Source organism: Natator depressus, chromosome 11, assembly GCF_965152275.1.
Source record: "Natator depressus isolate rNatDep1 chromosome 11, rNatDep2.hap1, whole genome shotgun sequence".
NCBI lineage: Eukaryota > Metazoa > Chordata > Testudines > Cheloniidae > Natator > Natator depressus.
In genome coordinates this window covers 50,042,447-50,061,062 of record NC_134244.1, presented here as the reverse complement: position 1 = coordinate 50,061,062, position 18,616 = coordinate 50,042,447, and the positions used below count along the sequence as shown (strand labels likewise).

At 39.8% G+C, this 18,616-nt stretch overlaps 1 protein-coding gene across 2 annotated transcripts in view; it reads left to right on the top strand.

The window, feature by feature from the left end:
- TFPI (tissue factor pathway inhibitor) overlaps nucleotides 1-18,616 on the top strand; it is a 251,209-nt gene that overhangs the window by 12,439 nt on the left and 220,154 nt on the right. For both annotated transcript variants that reach the window (XM_074967746.1, XM_074967743.1), the window contains exon 3: nucleotides 13,232-13,324. The gene's annotated coding sequence lies outside the window, so the exon portion shown is untranslated. The remainder of the gene's footprint in view (nucleotides 1-13,231; nucleotides 13,325-18,616) is intronic.

Below are 18,616 nucleotides of genomic sequence, written 5' to 3'. Positions count from 1 at the left end.
CTTATTTAAGTAGCCACTTCACAGTGTCCCATTTGAAGCTGGTGGGCTGCTTCATCAGGAAAGAACCGGTGCCATGCCTCAGGCTGTTCCAGGCCCTTGTCTTGGGGCACAATTTATTATTCAAAACCCCGTGAAGGAACACAAAACAAAAACCATTCCCCTGGCTGAAGCGGGTGGCAGTCCCAAGAGGCCTTTCCTGCTTTTCCTCTCTCAATGTCCTGAAGGAAGTCATACCTAGGCAACCTTTAACCCTTTCCTGGCTGTTACACCAAGGTTTCTAGTACAACTTTTTTAGGTCTTCAGTTAGGGCTTGATCCTGCACCCGTTGAAGTAATGGCAAAGCTCTCATTGATTAAATGGTGCAAGATCAGGCCTTTTAAGATCACTTTTACTGGGCAGCCAATTTTTTTCTGCATCCTTTGGATGGTTACTTGAAGACAAGTTTCACGATATATTGCATGCTCATGTAACTTGCATTCAGTTACAGTAATTTAGCCTCAATTTAGCATGTTGCATAAGTTTAAGCATCAGTGGGCCTACTCACTAGTTTAGAGGTAGAAAAGTGCTTAAGTACTGTGCTGAATCAGGGCCAAAGAATGTACAGTATTCTTTCTTCTTTTTCCTTTCTATGTATTTCATAAATATTCAATCGGTTTTGTAACACTGCAAAAAAGTAAACAGTCTGAAGAGAGAGGTGCCTGTCACAGTGTCACAACTTTATAACTCTGTACAAAAAATGAGAGCTCACTGTGCAGACAGTTTTAACAAATAATGATGAGGGGGGAGGATTCTGTGACCAATGGCTTTCAGCTCCATGAGGAACTACCTTGTACTGTAGAATCATTGGCCCAAACTCCCTCCAGTTCTCTGTCCCCTTTTCTCGTGCTATAAAACTTCCCTAAATGGGTAGGAGGGATTCCAAGGCAATGTAGAGCTGGTGTAGGCCTCCCTCCAGATTTGCATTTCCTTCCTCCAGTCACGCCAAATAGAGCTATGGATCTAGGCCATTAAGAGTTTATTTGGGGTTGGTGTGTGATATTTGTCATTGACAGTTCCATAACTTTTGACTAGCATATACATTTTGATTATCAAATTGATAAAGATGTATTATAGTGCAGCCGTGTCCATTGCTGGCTCCACCTCTGGTGGCCCCTCAGACAGCTTGTGCATTTCCTCTGGTAGGATTGCAACTGGATGGCCTCCAATCACTAATGATAGTATGGCCAGGATAGGATAGAGTTGCAATGTAAACACATACATATGAGTGTTTAAATTCTACAGTTATGTAACTCCACTCGCTGTAAGTGCTTCAGGGCAGAGATTATCTTTTTTGTGTGTTAGAACAGTGCCTTGCAAAATGAGACTGGAGCAACTAGGTGCTACCACAGTACAAAAAATAAATAGTAACATAATAATAGCTCAGCTGACATGAGAAGAAGCATCAAGCTCACTGTCTTATTCCTAATATAGTCCACATGAAGGATTGATTTTTATGGATTACTTATCAAGGAAAACCTTTGTCAAGTGAATATATCTAGTGTAGAGTGGCAGAATATTCATTTCAAAGGTTCATTTTTTCACTTGATTAGAAATTTATGGTTAGTACAGCTGGCTGATAGATTATTTTGTGTGTGTGTATGTCCTGTAAAAGCATAAAAATCAATATTTTCCAGAGCCACTTGAATGATAAAAAGAATGACATCGTGCATTTTATTTCCCAATTGAACTTTACCTTTTAAATGAAATTAGGCCCAGTCTTGAAACCATTGAAGTCAATGGGAGATTTGCCACTCACTCCAGTGACCGCAGGGCTGGACCTATCACGTTATTGAGTACTTATCAATTAACAGTGTCTTTTATAATCAGACTGTATATTCAAAATAAATGAAGTTTAACCAGATAATGGGCAATATGTGGTTTTGATCAGAAGGTATGTAAAGACTCTGAGTGAAAAAATCCTGACCCCACTGACGTCAATAGCAAAACTCTTATTGACTACAATGGGATCAGGATTTCATCCTATGTGACGATATGGTATAGAGCCTGTATCATCAGGGGGATGGGCGTGACTGCATTATTCACTATTATTATTTTGAGTAATTGGTAAGCAAAAATGTCTGAGCCATCCTCTTTAATGGACAAGGTAATCTTTTCCCCCTTCGCTAATGACAAATGCTTAGAGACAAGGTAGGTGAGGTAACATTGTTTATTGGATCAACTTCTGTTGGTGAAAGAGGCAAGCTTTTGACCTACACAGAACTTAAGGGATTTGGCTTAAACTTCAAAACAAAAGAATTGCCTTTGGACTGAGAGACCAAGCATGGAAACCTTTGCTCCAAAAGACAATTTCTGAGAAAGCTGTGAAAGATTCAAAAGAGGGGCTTAGAATGGAAGTTAGAATGTAACCTGAACTACGGCTTTCTCTCCAATGAAAGCTATAACAAACTGTCTGGAAGCACATGGGCAGTCCCTCTTGCCTATAGAAATCATTGAGACTCTGCAGGTGCCCATCTGTTCGTATTCAATTGCAGGGTCAGAACTTGTATCGAGAAACAACAACCAAATTTTTTAAAAAGTGGCTACTTTCAAGGCTCACAAAAAAGATGTGAAAAGTGAGAAATTTAAACCAGCCTTTTGTCCTAACTGTAATATGTTTGTCTTGTGCTGATGACGCATAAAAGATCAGTAAATCTTATTATTTCTCAAACTTCGCTACAAGCATGCCCCATTGTACTAACAAAAAGTAAATGAATAAATAAAAAACGCACGTTTTCCCCATCACTCAGAAGAAAACCAGCTTACTCCTACAACTAGCAAGCCTTTATTCTCAGCTGCAGCAAATTAAAATATATTCTGTGCTGCTGATCTGCTTGAGTTCTCTTGGTGGTTTTTGTAGAATGAATCTCTGCCATTTGACAAAAGTACAGTCTGCTTAATGCATTTGGAAACAATTATGAAGTGAAATAATGAGAATCTTCCCTAAGTGGATTCAGACTGTAGTTGTGTTAAGACTGGCAGCTACAGATTTGTACAGATCTTTTTTTCCATTTTGGATCTAAAGCGCTTTCACCCCACTGAGATTCAGTGGGAGTTGTGAAATCTGGAAAACTCATCTGAAACACCGAAATTATGCATGGTTTCCACCAAACCTATAAAACTGGGAGCCTCCCCAACTTCCTTCAGGATCATTTCTCCCACAGGCCCAAGTTTCTGATTTTTCTTTGACTCTCCACCTCCCGTGCCCCAAGACAGTGATTGACTAACCAAATTGAGCCCTGTGATTCCATATTCAGCCAACAATCTCAGCCTTATTAACCACAGAGAAAATGTATGCACTTCTCAGTTACAGTAAATGGGGTAGAAATGTCTCCCCATTTGGCATAGAGTCAATATAAGGAATGGAGTACTTGTGGCACCTTAGAGACTAACCAATTTATTTGAGCATAAGCTTTTGTGAGCTACAGCTGTAGCTCACGAAAGCTTATGCTCAAATAAATTGGTTAGTCTCTAAGGTGCCACAAGTACTCCTTTTCTTTTTGTGAATACAGACTAACACGGCTGTTACTCTGAAACCTGTCATAATATAAGGAATGTACAAGCTCTGCTTCCAGCCCCAGCATAAAGGACGTGTCTGACATAAGTACTAGGTAGATGGAGAGGACAGGGCTATTCTCTACTTACCAGACCCCATAGGGAATCATGGGAAGCAGAGTATATATTAGAGTAGTCTTGAGTCTGCTCTGAATTACAGCTGGACCTGGCCTTTTGTTTCCTGTGTTGTATTGAAAACTGTAAAAACTACAAGCCATCACTTTAAAACCTAAGGAGTTTACTGTCCTGCTTGCAGGGTAGGGTTCTGTAAGGAAGCACACAATCCAGAGTCAATCTGCAGAAAGCCAGCAGAGTAAAGTGTAAAGAGTAAAGTGTGTGTGTGTGTGGGGGGGGGATGAGTTCTGACTCTCTGTTTTAGGGAGCAGCCTGCTTTGTGTCTCTCTGTTTTGGGGTTCATGTGTGTTATTCTGAATACTAAGAAATAAAGTAGTAGTATGGTGCAATCTCCAGTGGGAGTCTTTTAAGTTTCCATCAAAATTCTCTGTGTGTATGCTGTGAACAGAACCCTTCCCTCATGCCATTCCTGCCCTAAGTGCAGGAAAATGATATGCAACAACGTGACCAATCACAGTGTTCGTACATCATTATGATTGGTTCAGCTTATGCACAAAGTTGTCTGTGAGATCAGAGAATTTGCTTGAACAGAGTCAGAATGGTGATAGCAAACCATCACATCAAGAATGAGAGACAGATTTTTAAAAAATCAAATATAAATTCAATGGTCAGTTGTACACATTTCCAAAGAAAAAGCAATATCAGACTCCCATCTTCCTAAGTGTGGGGAGGAGAGTTAAGGTAGTTTTGACTGTTTTAACTCTGAATTTCTAAACTTTCAAATATATGTGGGTACCAGTTTCTTTATCCCCACTTCTCCACCTACGACAAGGCACTCACTTCTCATCTCCCTCTTAGTACAACTCCTGCTGCTTTCACCTCTTCCATCTTATCCCTGTATTGTTGTTTTAATTTTTTAGAGCGCGAGAGAGAGAGAGAAACTAATTTGAGTCCCAGTATTTCCAGGTGCCTAGAGCTCATGCTGTATCACAAAGTCTGATATATTAAGAGATTATACAGGAAAAACATTGACATTAACATGGATACGTGAAACATTTCATATAAAATAGGACCCCTTTTTCTGCGAAAATTCCCCCATTTGTAAAACTAAACTCAACTTCTTTCTGAGGTTTTGAAATACTCAGCTAAATGTTTTTACCTCCTTCACTTCCCCCTCTTCCGCCCTGTTGCATGTCCTCCCCAATTCCAGCTGGGCCTGGAAGTGTACCAAAAGTGTCACTAGGTTTGTTTTTTCTTGGGAGATTTCTAGCCCAGTTTGGCAGACTCAAGAAGTTTGAATAAGCATCTGTATTTCTGAATGTTTATCTGAACCAAACCCTAATTCAGAGCCTTTTAAGTGTTACCATTGCTAGGAAAAAAACCCTAAAACAAAACCTTATAGCGTCTGAAATTTGAGATCAGGGTTAATGAAACCATAACATAAGCTGGCTCCATTTCAAATGATTTTAATAAAACTCACATGTTTTGGTGAACAAGTTAGACTCTTTTTTTTGTAAATAACAAGCCTGTTTTCTCTGTTTCAGTGCAGTTCCTAATCCCTCTGGTCATGTACGGAAAATATTTATGAATGTTGGATGTAGATTTCTGTGCAACATTGTTCTGACAAGTATTGTATGAATCTGTAAGCTATATAACATCATTGGTTAAAAGGTTTGTTCATTCTTAGAGTGCCTTTTTGGGTGTCTTTTTCTATGGAGCAGATAACACATCATTAGTCTTCTCAATAAACTATCACTGATGCAGGATGTGTGTTAATCTTCCTAGAAGATTTTTTTCTCATAAGCTCTATTTTTTAATTTTATATGTTTTATTTATTTTATTAAATATATTAAATATTTAATATATATATAAATTATGGAGATTAATAAAATAAAACACAGACAGGTGAGCCTCAGTATTTTACATTTCTTTTATTCACAGGAATCGGTGTGTTTTATAGTTCTTTGGATTTAGAGAAAGTTACAAATCTTAAATGATATATTTCTGCCCTTAAGCTATACCACACCATCAGATGTTAAGCAGAACTCCCCACTGATTTCAAGGAGTTGTGCTTTAAAACTAACAGCACACTATGGCCCCTTGTTTTGAAAATTCTGGAGGTGAATCTGAATCTTGCACGTAGAGAAAATTAAATATAGTGTCATGCAGCATGACAACACTTAGAACAGACATACTTTGCTAAAAAATATCCCATGACATTTCTAGAATCAGATGAAACTGGGTTATTTACAATCAAACTCGAGGCCTGTTATACTCCCAGTAAAGTCAAAAGTAGTTTTGTCATAGAATTCATTGGGAGAGTGGGGTCAGGCTCCCCTGGAAGTGTTCCAATTTTTCATATGCCATCAGAAACTACAAGGTTACTTTTCATCTGCCCTCATTCTGTTACATGTAACTGAGGTTAAGCAGCTTCCTCTGTTTGTAGCAAAATATTCTCAGAGGGCACAAAACTGCAGAAATCTACTGCAACAATGGGAGAAGCAAGTTACAAAGTACAGTACATCCATTCCAGGAGGAAAAGTGGTTTTAATAATGTGCATGGATATAACGGATGCTTCTCTGTGTCCAACGCCCCTGCTGTGATAGGGGGCAGAGATACACATTGTACTTCCTTCTAATCCTCAGAAAAAAACTTCAGAGAGAGCATCCACGCAGAGCCCACTGCCACTAGGGGGAGTCTTGTAGTAGGGTTTCAATGAAGTCACATTGCCAGGGAGATGAGGGTGGTAGTGGGTGTCAGAGCCAGTGTGAGTCACTGGCCTTCCATGGAAATCCCTGGAAATCCACCAGGGTTGGGAGTACACCCTGCAGCCTTTTCCACAGGGGGGCAAACCCAGCACTATGGTGGAAAAAGAATTTAGCATGAGTGGGGATAATTTGGCCTGATAATCTTAGGAAAACTCATAAACCAATGGTAATGTTCCCCACCTCCCAGTCACTGTCTTTAAGCAGGGTTTAAAAATGGAAATGACAATCTTCGTCATTCAGCGAATGTTTGATGGCAAAAACTTCTCACCATATGTCAAAACTCTAGCCAGACAATAGTTTAATCCCACCCTTTACACTCACACACACAACAGGTCAGTATCTTAGAAATGAATTCACTACCATGTTTTTTTTAAAATGGCACGAAGCAACGTTTAAAACAAAAGCCTTGCCATTAAAAATGCCTTTATACTTAATGAAAAGTGAAGTGTTACTTATATTAAACAAACAAACAAACAAACAAAAAGCCTTCCTGGAAGGTGCTGGGTCTGATACACTGAGGGGTTAGGCCCTCTCACCTTCCACTGATTTTGGTGGGTGTTGAGGGTACTCATTATCTTGAAGGACTGGGCCTAATGCAGGTATTGAATGGTATGGTGTTGGTACACTTTTCATAAATGGGTAAACAAAATCATCTGGCACCACAGGTAGGAAGAAAAGGAGCCTACGAAACCCCTTACAACAACTTACTTCAAGGATTCTAACCAACAGAGGCTGTCGTGTGTTTTGAATGTGCCCGAAAATTCTAATGAATTCCAATGGTTTTGAGCCATCTCCCATAGTTCCTAGAAAGGACACTATTCCACTCCAGTCAATGGGAGTTTTCCTGCCTTAGTATCATGCCCCATAGAGTATTCATTTGGTTATACTAACCCTTTAAGGTCCACCCATTGTTAATTATCAACAACATCACAATAAGCAGGCTCCAAAATCTCCTGATTTTACAGTACAAAGCTATTAAAATCTCAATGTTAGGGAACCTGCCTGCTTGATTTGAAAAGCTTTAAAACAAAACAAATCTCTTCATATCTTCCTGAACCATATGGACAAACATCCCATCAATGAGCTATGAAAACTAGCTACTTCCCTCCTCTTTCACTTTACCTTATAACTGTGTTAATCTGGTTAGCTAGATCCTGTTCACAGAAGATGTGTGCACTAGTTACTTACAAAGCCATTTGTGATCTAAAAATAGAAGTCATTAACAAGGAAATGATGGCTGTTCTCACAATAGCTTTGGTAAAAATTTCTTGAGACAGCTGTCAAGTTCCAATTTCCCTGACCTTTTTTTAAAAAATCATCTTCCTCACAGATACAATATTAATTCCACCAGCTTTTGGAGCAGACAAGTCCTGCTGTTGGGGAAAGGTCTCAGCACAATGAAATTGATTCCTAGTCTGCCTGAAGGGTTGATCTCACTGAGGTGAGAGCAATGTGACAACAGCCTTTTCAGCAGGACATGTATAGTTCAGGCTCTTGAGATCTGGGTTGCAATAGTGCAGTCCTATCTTTAGCCCTGATCCAAAGCTCGCTGAAATCAATAGGAGTCTTTACGTTGACTTCTGTGGGTGTTGGATCAGACCATTCCATCATGGATTGTCAACGTGGTGGTTGTGAAGAGTTTTTTCAGTGGATTGCAACCACCCTCCCTTGCTTTGTGGCTTAGATGGGTCCTGCAGCTTTTTTTCTTGTTGCAAAAGTGACAGTACAGAAAAGGAAGAGAATCACTGCCTTAGGCACAAATCACATTCTGTTAGCTTTTTTGACTGCCGCTGCATATTGAGCAGATGTTTTCAGAGAACTATTCACAATGGCTCCAAGATCTCTTGCTGGAATGGTAACAGCTAATTTAGATCCTGTCGTTTTGTATGTATAATTAGGATTATTGTTTCTAATGTGCCTTGCTATGAGCAACAAAATGGCAGATGAAATTCAATGCTGATAAATGCAGTCACCCAGTTTTGTGAGATTCCTGTGTAACTCTTTGCAGTCAGCTTTCGATTTAACTATTTTGAGAAATTTTGTATCATCTGAAATTTTTGCCACCTTACTGTTTTACCCTTTTTTTCCAGATCATTTATGCCCATACTGCTCCCAGTACAGATCCTTGCAGGACACCACTGTTTATCTTTCTCCTTTCTGAAAACTGACCATTTATTCCTAGTTTTTGTTTCCTATCTTTCAACCAGTTACAGATCCATGAGAGGACCTTCCCTCTTATCCCATGACTGCTTACTTTGTTTAAGAGCCTTTGGTGAGAGACCTTGTAAAAGGCTTTCTGAAAGTTCAAGTACATTATATCCACTGGATCCCACTTGTCCACATGTTTGTTGACTGCCACTCAAAGAATTCTAATAGATTGGTAAGGCATGATTTCCCTTTACAAAAGCCATGTTGACTCTTCCCCCACAAATTGTGTTAATTGCCCACCCCATGAAATCTCTCCTTACGGTGTCACCAATGGTTTTCCTGAAAAGCTAAGGTGTGATGCGGTATGATTGAAATATGACCATTATATAATTAATATTACCACTGTTAGACAATTGTGACAAACTTATACAAAATATATCATGTAAGGTATCAACAGAAAAGTTAATATTTGCTAAATATGGTTATCTTGTTTAAATCCATGTATCATCACTGTATCTGAAGTTTTGAATATTGGCTGTGTAATCTATGGTTACATGGTATGGTTCATGGAGTAACACCCACAAGATAATTTACATATGCTCTGGCCACACATTATGAATGACTCTTCAAGTTTGATGGCCCATTAGGAGAGTTCATTCTAACCATGGGCTAAAGAAGAAGCCTGTCCCACCTGGTGAGCCTTCCTGTGGATGCCCCAGCCAAAATATGCATAATGGCTGCCCCTATGCGTTAGCAAGCCATGTAAGGGCATGTGACTTGCTAATGTGACCCTGGACTCCATCTTGTTTTCCACAAACTGTGCTGTGAGCTCTGTTTTGGGACAGTAAAATTCCAAGCACATGGTAGAGGGTATAAAAGACCCTTGAAACATCTCCATGTTGCCTCTTTTTTGCTCGGATTCCCCGGACTGTGGATTAACAATAAAAGGAGCATATTTGAACTATGGACAGAGGACCATTGGAGTCCATTCCAATCTTTAGGAAGTTACCAGAGATTTTACAAGCCAGCAGTCTATAACATCACTGCTATAATTCTGGTATAAGAACATTGCCATTATTGTATGTACATGATCTATTAACCATTTTAACTCTCTTCTTCTCTTTTAAATAAACCTTTTAGATTTTAGTTAGTAAAGCCGTGTGATTATTGGGTAAGATGTGAGTTATATAATGACCTGGCTATGTGGCTAATCTTCTGAGATCAGAAGCCCCTTTATTTGATTAAATTGGTTTTCAATAACTACTCACCATACAGTCTAGTGTCTAGGTGGTGAAATAAGTGCTGGAATACCTAAGACTGCATTTTTAACTTCTTGTTAACCAGTGTGGTGACACAGAAGTTTATTTTTGTCATTGGCTTGGTATATCTAATGATCGAATAACTACCAGTGTGGGGTAAGTCTGCCATTTTTCTCAGCAGTTTGCCCTGAATCTGGCATCTTCAGCTGCGACACACTAAGGCACAATGACACAAGACTTAAGGCTATGTACCAAACATTGGCAGCAAAGGCTCTCTGAGAATGTAAAATCTGGTATATGGTTAGATGATTTTCTGAGTGATTTAGGCTATTGAGATTGTTATTTGTTACTGGCTTTTGTTAAAAATGTAAGCCCACATCTTAGCTTTTTAGCATATTGAAGTGGAAATTAACATTGATATATATGGTATCAGACATTAAAATGGATCGTAGTTTGTAAAATGTAGTAAGGTGCAGAGTATATTCTTGCCAACACTCAAACTCATTTTTGAACTTCTAATGTGTTTAACTTTTAAAAGAAGGACCTAAAGATAATTCAACAATAAGTATTTCAAAGCCCAAACTCCTGCCATTCTTCCAGCTGTTTGCAGGAGTGAAATCTAATATTGACCAAGAGATGAAACATTCTATTTGGTTTAAAAAATGTGCAATTAACACAGACTGCAAAAGTCAGAGCTATTGCACAGCATAACAACTATCTCTTCTGTAGGGATCCACAGAGAAATATTCAGTATGGTACTTTTCCTTGGTTGCCTGAGAGATTTTTGAGGGTGTTTAATAATTAAAAAACAGAGCTTTATTGACTATGGTGCTCAAGAACAGCATCTTAAAAGGGCCAATCTATAAAAAATAGCTTTGTTTGAAAATAACATTGGGCTCCTACTGACTTAACCATATTGTACCTTTACAGTAACATTTTTTGTACTGTCCTATTGGTTATAACTCTTTGGAAAGAAATCTAAAAAATATTTCAAGACAGGCTTTCTTGCTTAGTGGCTTTATATATCCCAGGGTGTTTTTCTGAGGATCAGGATTGTATACCCTGGAGTTCAATTAGATAAATGTTCTGGCCTTAAAATTTGTCTGAACACTGTGTGAAAACAAATATTAGTTACTGTGCGTAAAGGCCTAGGGCCTTACAGATAAAACCTTAAATATTTGAGGCTAAAATCTGGCACAGAAAATTGCAAGGGTGAAGTTAATCCAAAATCTGTTTTGTTCTTCAAGGACCCAGTTCAGTAACGCACTTAAGCATATGCTTAGTTTTAAGCATATGCTTAGTTTTAAGCATGTCCCAATGTTTTTTCAGCTTGCTGCACCCAAGCCTAATTTATCCCTTTGAATCCTTCTACCAATCTCATTTACATGCCTTCTCCCATTCTGTCCATTATGCCCATCTTGTTTGTAATATCACTCCCTCTTCATTTAAATCCCTTTCTCAAAACACAATCCTTCCATTAAGCTTTCAGTAATGGTCAGTTAAACAAGGACATTTTATTTTTAAAAAGGAAAAACTGCATCATTTTGAGTTTGGAATTTATCAGGGTCTATATGTGTTTGAGTTTGAGCCCTGTGTGGCTAAGATTGTGCATCCTCTCTATCTGTATATCACTGAGGCTATTAGTACAAATTATCATACACATTGTAAGGAGAGTGGTCACTTTAGATAAACTATTACCAGCAGGAGAGTGAGTTTGTGTGTGTGTGGAGGGGGGGGGGGTGAGAAAACCTGGATTTGTGCTGGAAATGGCCCAACTTGATTATCATACACATTGTAAGGAGAGTGATCACTTTAGATAAGCTATTACCAGCAGGAGAGTGGGGTGGGAGGAGGTATTTTTTCATGCTTTATGTGTATATAATAAGATCTTCTACACTTTCCACAGTTTGCATCCGATGAAGTGAGCTGTAGCTCACAAAAGCTTATGCTCAAATAAATTGGTTAGTCTCTAAGGTGCCACAAGTCCTCCTTTTCTTTTTGCAAATACAGACTAACACAGCTGTTACTCTGAAACCAATTATAAAGCTGTAGCCCATACCCTAATGTTACTCGAACATAGGTTTCATAAACTGACTTTGGAATAAGTTAAGTTTTACAAGTCAACTTTTGCCCATATGTTTTGTAGGGAGAAAAATGACCCATATGTTGTAATATTGTAGCCATAATACACATCTATTCAATATGTTTCAGTTAAAGTGCCCGAAGTGGCACAGATAAATGGGATCTGATCCATATCTATCTTTTTAAACAAAGTACATCTTCTGAGTGTTGCAGACACTGGAAAAGAGGATATTCCACAGACCCAGGGCTGCAGAGGCAAAGACACTGGAAATTCCCTAGGTTCCATTCTCCTATTACCTTCCATTTTAGAGGATATATTTCGCTAAGCAAGATATTTGTATTGTAATAACTATACTACATCAGGCAGAGCCAGCCACAGTTCCTGCAAAGGGAGTAAAGTTACTAAGCGTCACTAAAGCATATAAGATGAAGGAAGTTGGAAAAGGACAGGGAAATGTTTAAATAAAAGTAAAGTGATAAATATGTACAGTTCAAGTGTGGATTTAGGCCAAAGAAGCATTTTCCAAATGTTTTAGCAATGTATTTATTAGTTTAAACAGGAAGAACACAAAAACAGGAGCACAATACTAACCAGACATACACTGATTCGTGTTATGCTTGTCAGAACTAATCAGATTAGTTTGAACAGCCTGCTTGGATATGATTATGTTCTGAATCATGAATTTGCCTTGTTCAGATAATGTGATGTGTTCTAGGCCCAACAGAAGCTAAATTAAGAACTTTATTTGAGGGGAATAAAACCCACAAGAGAACTATGAACCAAGCCACTATTTTTAATTGGATGTGTCTGAAACAGAATAATAGTGACAGACTATCACTGAATAATTACAGCTTAGGATACAGGAGTGTAAGAATAGAGTTCATGAAAACAAATCATGCTTGTTTGCCTTAAAGGTGACTTGTCAAAATGTATTGTAGCACCAGGGGTCTCTAAGGGAATCGGGTGAGACCACCTTGTCTAAAATAACTTTAATGTAGCCAGAGTCCACACACAGCATTGCCTGCCTCCCCTAGAACTATTAACAGGCTACTCTATCCCTGCAAAATATACTTTTGTTTAAATTTTTCCATTCCCCCAGCATCTCTTTCAAACCCAGCTCAGCTAATTTGGGATAAAATATCTGTGCCTTTAAAAAACAAAAGCAAAAAAACCCAACTAATCATGATGTATTAAAAGGCCGGTGTGTGTGTGTGTGTGTGTGTGTGTGTGTGTGTGTGTTGGTTAATTTGTTTATTTTCTTGATTTCGTATTTTTGTTTTATTTTTTCTGTTTGTTTTTCTTTTAGAAACCCCATATCTTGTTTTGCTGAGGTGGTCCTTGGAAGACTGAAGAACCAGCAGATTTATTTCACCACAAGAGACTCAAAACACCTGAGCAAGTAAGAAGGAAAATATTTGTATTTAAATCTTTAAAATTGTATGGGCCTGTGTCCCTGTTCTGGCTGATAGGCAGCTCATACTGCAAAAGAATGTGCACTTCTGGAATTCTGACCTCCAGAAAAAATAGCAGATGTGTGGCTGTAACTTTTGCGGCTGTGATTGTCAGTGGAAAAAAGTATGAGTCGTGTCTTGCTGACCTCCCTCTTCGGCCCTTGTATGAGAAGAATCTACACAGCGGTGCATACTAATACCTTTACAAATATTTCTCCATAGGTACTACAGCATAAGCACTAATTTTGTGAGCATTTCTCTTGACTGTAAAGCAGTATGTATAGCAAATACATAGAAGTGGGGGCTCTACTTTCTGAGGGCCCAATCCTGAAAACACAAAAGGACACGAGTAGCTTTGAATAGTTAATTGGAATCACATGAGTAGGTGTTTGCCAATCTGGCCCAAAACCTTAATATACCCTTTGACTCCTGTCATAAATATAAAGGGAAGGGTAACCACCTTTCTCTATACAGTGCTATCTATAAAAGCCCTCTTGGCCTTTCACCTGTAAAGGGTTAAGAAGCTAAGGTAACCTTGCTGGCACCTGACCCAAAATAGCCAATGAGGGGAAAAGATTCTTTCAAATCTGGAGCGGGGGAAAAAGGCTTTTGTCTGTCTGTCTGTGTGATACCTTTGCCGGAAACAGATCAAGGATGCAAGCTCTCCAACTCCTGTAGAGTTAGTAAGTAATCTAGCTGAAAATGCGTTACGTTTGCTTTGTTTTTTGGCTTGTAAATTCGCTGTGCTGGAGGAATGTGTATTCCTGGTTTTGTGTCTTTTTGTAACTTATGGTTTTGCCTAGAGGGATTCTCTATGTTTTGAATCTGATTACCCTGTAAAGTATTTACCATCCTGATTTTACAGAGGAGATTCTTTTACCTTTTCTTTAAATAAAATTCTTCTTTTATGAATCTGATTGATTTTTCATTGTTCTTAAGATCCAAGGGTTTGGGTCTGTGTTCACCTGAACCAATTGGTGAGGATATTATTATCAAGCCTTCCCCAGGAAAGGGGGTGTAGGGCTTGGGGGGATATTTTGGGGGAAGACGTCTCCAAGTGGTCTCTTTCCCTGTTCTTTGTTTAAATCGCTTGGTGGTGGCAGTGTATCAGGTTTTTAACCTAAGCTGGTTCCCAAGGCAAGAAAGAAATCTGTGCCTTGGGGAAGTTTTAACCTAAGCTGGTAAGAATAATTTTAGATGGTCTTTCATGCCGGTCCCCACATCTGTACCCTAGAGTTCAGAGTGGGAAAAGAACCTTGACAACTCCAATGTTTATTTGTGGCCTTTAATAATTAAGTAAACTTCACTTTCATTGTAGGATATTGTAATAAGGTGGCAGGATTCATGTTAGTAGACTGGCTAACCTAGTGAGGAGGGCTTTAAACTAGGTTTGAAGGGGGCAGGTGATCAAAGCCCACAGGTAAGTCAAAAACATGGAGACCAGGGAGAAGGGTGGGAATTTGGGGGGAGCATGGGCTGTTATAGCAGGGATAAAGAAGAGACCAGACAGAACTGGGGGTCAGAAATCAAATCCGCATCTTAGATATCTGTATACTAATGCGAGAAGTATGGGGAACAAGCAGGCAGAACTCAAAATGCTAATAAATAAACACAACTATGAAATAATTGATATCATAGAATCTTGGTGAGATAATATGCATGACTGGAATATTGGTATCAAAGAGGACATTCTGCTCAGGAAGGACAGGCAGGGCAAAAAGGGAGGAGGTGTTGCCTTATATATTAAAAATGTATACACTTGGACTGAGGTTGAGATGGAAATAGGGGACAGACTTGTTGAAAGTCTCTGGGTAAGGATAAAAGGGATAAAAAACAAGGGTGATGTCACGGTAGGGGTCTACTACAGACTACCTAACCAGGAAGAAGAGGTGGATGAGGCTTTTTTAAACAACTAACAAAATCATCCAAAGCACAGGACTTGGTGGTGATGGGGGATTTCAGCTACTCATACATCTGTTAGGAAAATAACACAGCAGGGCACAGATTATTCAACAAGTTCTTGGACTGTATTGGAGACATTTTTTTTCCAGAAAGCTACTAGGGGAGAGGCTGTTCTAGATTTGATATTGACAAAAAGGGGCAGAACTGGTTGAGAATTTGAAAGTGGAAGGCAGCTTGGGTGAAATAAATCATGAAATGGTAGAGTTCATGATTCTAAAGAATGGTAGGAGGGAGAACATCAAAATAAAGACAATTGATTTCAAGAAGGCAGACTTTAGTGTAAGCAGAGTCAGGATGAGCTCTACCCTGACATCTGGTGGCAAGTTGTGGTGGGTTGTGGAAAAGAACTTCAGGGGCTGATCTCACCCCGCCTAGATGGTCTCTTTGGCTGCTGTAGGAGCCCCAGTTTCTTTGTTATTGGGGCAGGAAGAATAAACTGTTATTATCCTGATTATGTGAATCAAGGACAGTGGAACTGTACTTGGCCTTTTGTTATGATGGAGGGACTCACCATCAACTAAGCAGCACTCAGTAGGCAAGGGTTGTGGGTTCCAAAACCCAGTGAATTGAGAGAGAGGCTGGGGATAGGTATTAATGCCTGGTGGTATGGGCCCTGGTGAGGGTCCTACATGCCAATTGTACCTTCTCCACTGTGGAATATCAGAGCTAGTTTTGATTCCACTAGGAGTCTAGTTACAGGCTGCTGAGCTGAATTCACTTTGGGCCAATGGTGCACCAGCACTGAGGCTCCCCTACTACAAACTGAAATCACTAAAGAGCTGAAATCACTGAGTGTTGTGTTAAGTAGTGGGGGGAGGGCTGAAGATATATTGCAGAGCAGTTCGCGGGACAGCTGGAGCGGCTGGCAGAGCAGAGTGGCTGGCATAGCAGAGCAGTTTGCAGGATGGCTGGAGCAGCTAATGGGATGGCTGGAGGGGCAGAGCGGGGCGGCTGGTGGAGCAGAGCAGTTTGTGGGATGGCTGGAGCGGCTCATGGGATGGCTGGTGGGGTGGGGTGGAGCAGAGCGGCTGGCAGAGCAGAGCGCAGCCCCACAGAGAGGTGGGGCAGTTGGCTTCGGACCATGTAAGGTGCCTCTTAACCCCCCCATTTCCACCCAGGTTGGGAGGTAAAACTCTGCAGATAAACTTTCGAACTCTGGGGCTGCACTGACCAGGGACAGACTTTTGGGTTGTTGGACTTTTGGGACTTTGGGTGACTTTTGTGTTATGAATCCTGTGGTGGTGTTTCCCCAACATAGCCAACTTGTTTTCCTCTGTTATTAAAAGGCTTTTGCTACACTCAGACTCTGTGCTTGCAAGAGGGGAAGTATTGCCTGTTAGAGGCGCCCAGCGGGGGTGGTATATATTCCCAGGTCACTGGGTGGGGGCTCGAGCCAGTTTTGCATTGTGATATTGGAATGGAACCCCTAGATATTGAACCCAGCCCTTGTTGCTGCCAACTCTGATGGGCAGAAGCAAACTCTGGAAGTTGGTACATTGTTACATTAGCAAACTATGGAAGTTGGTAGGTACATTGTTACATTAGCAAACTCTGGAAGTTGGTAGGTAAGATCCCATGGGAAGCAAGTTTAAGGGGAAAAACAATTGAAGACAGTTGGCAGTTTTTCAAAGAGACATTATTAAGGGCACAACAGCAAACTAACCCACTGCGTAGGGAAGATAGTAAGTGTGGCAAGAGACCACCCTGGCTTAACCAGGAGACCTTCAGTGATCTAAAAAAAAAAGAGTCCTACAAAAAGTGGAAACTAGGTCAAATTACAAAGGATGAATATGAACAAATAACACAAGTATGTAGGGACAAAATCAGAAAGGTCAAAGCACAAAATGAAATCAAACTAGCAAGAGACATAAAGGGTAACAAGAAAACATTCTACAAATACATTAGAAGCAAGAGGAAGACCAAGGACAGGGTAGGTCTGTTACTCAATGGGGGGGGGAATAACAGAAAATGTGCAAATGGCAGAGGTGTTTAATGATTTCTTTGTTTTGGTTTTCATCAAGAAGGTTGGTGGTGATTGGACATCTAACATAGTGAATGCCAGTGAAAATGAGGTAGGATCAGAGACTAAAATAGGGAAAGAACAAGTTAAAAATTACTTAGACAAATTAGATATCTTCAAGTCTCCAGGGCCTGATGAATCGCATCCTAGAATACTCAAGGAGTTGACAGAGGAGATATCTGAGCCATTAGTGATTATCTTTGGAAAGTCATGGAAGACCGGAGAGATTCCAGAAGACTGGAAAAGGGCAAATATATTGCCAATCTATAAAAAGGGAAATCGGGACAACCCAGGGAATTACAGACCACTCAGCTTAACTTCTATACCCAGAAAGGTAATGGAGCAAATAATTGAGCAATTAATTTTCAAACATCTAGAAGGTAATAAGGTGACAAGTAACAGTCACCATGGATTTCTCAAGATCAAATCATGTCAAACCAACCTGATAGCTTTCTTTGACAGGGTAACAAGCCTTGTAGATGGGGGGAAGCAGTAGATGTGGTATACCTTGACTTTAGTAAAGCTTTTGATACTGTCTTGCATGACCTTCTCATACACAAGCATGATACAACCTAGATGGAGCTACTATAAGATGGGTGCATAACTGGTTGGAAAATCAGTCCCAGAGAGTAGTTATCAGTGGTTCACAGTCATGCTGGAAGGACATAACGAGTGGGATCCCACAGGGATCAGTTATGGCCCTGATTATGTTCAATATCTTCATCAATAATTCAGATAATGGCATAGAGTGTACACTTATAAAGTTTCCAGATGATACCAAGCTGGGAGGGGTTGCAAGTGCTTTGGAGGATAGGATTAAAATTCAAAATGATCTGGACAGATTGGAGAAATGGAAGTAAATAGGATGAAATTCAATAAGGACAAATACAAAGTACTCCATTTAGGAAGGAACAATCAGTTACACACATACAAAATGGGAAATGACTGCCTCAGAAGGAGTACCGCGGAAAGGGATCTGGTCGTAACAGTGGATCACTGTTGCAAAAAAAGTGAACATCATTCTGGGATATGTTAGCAGGAGTGTTGTAAGCAAGACACAAGAAGTAATTCTTCCACTCTACTCCATACAGATTAGGCCTCAACTGGAGTACTGTGTCCAGTTCTGGGCACCCCATTTCAGGAAAGATGTGGACAAATTGGAGAAATTCCAGAGAAGAGCAACAAAAATGATTAAAGGTCTAGAAAACATGACCTGTGAGGGAAGATTTGAAAAAAAAATGGGTTTGTTTAGTCTGGA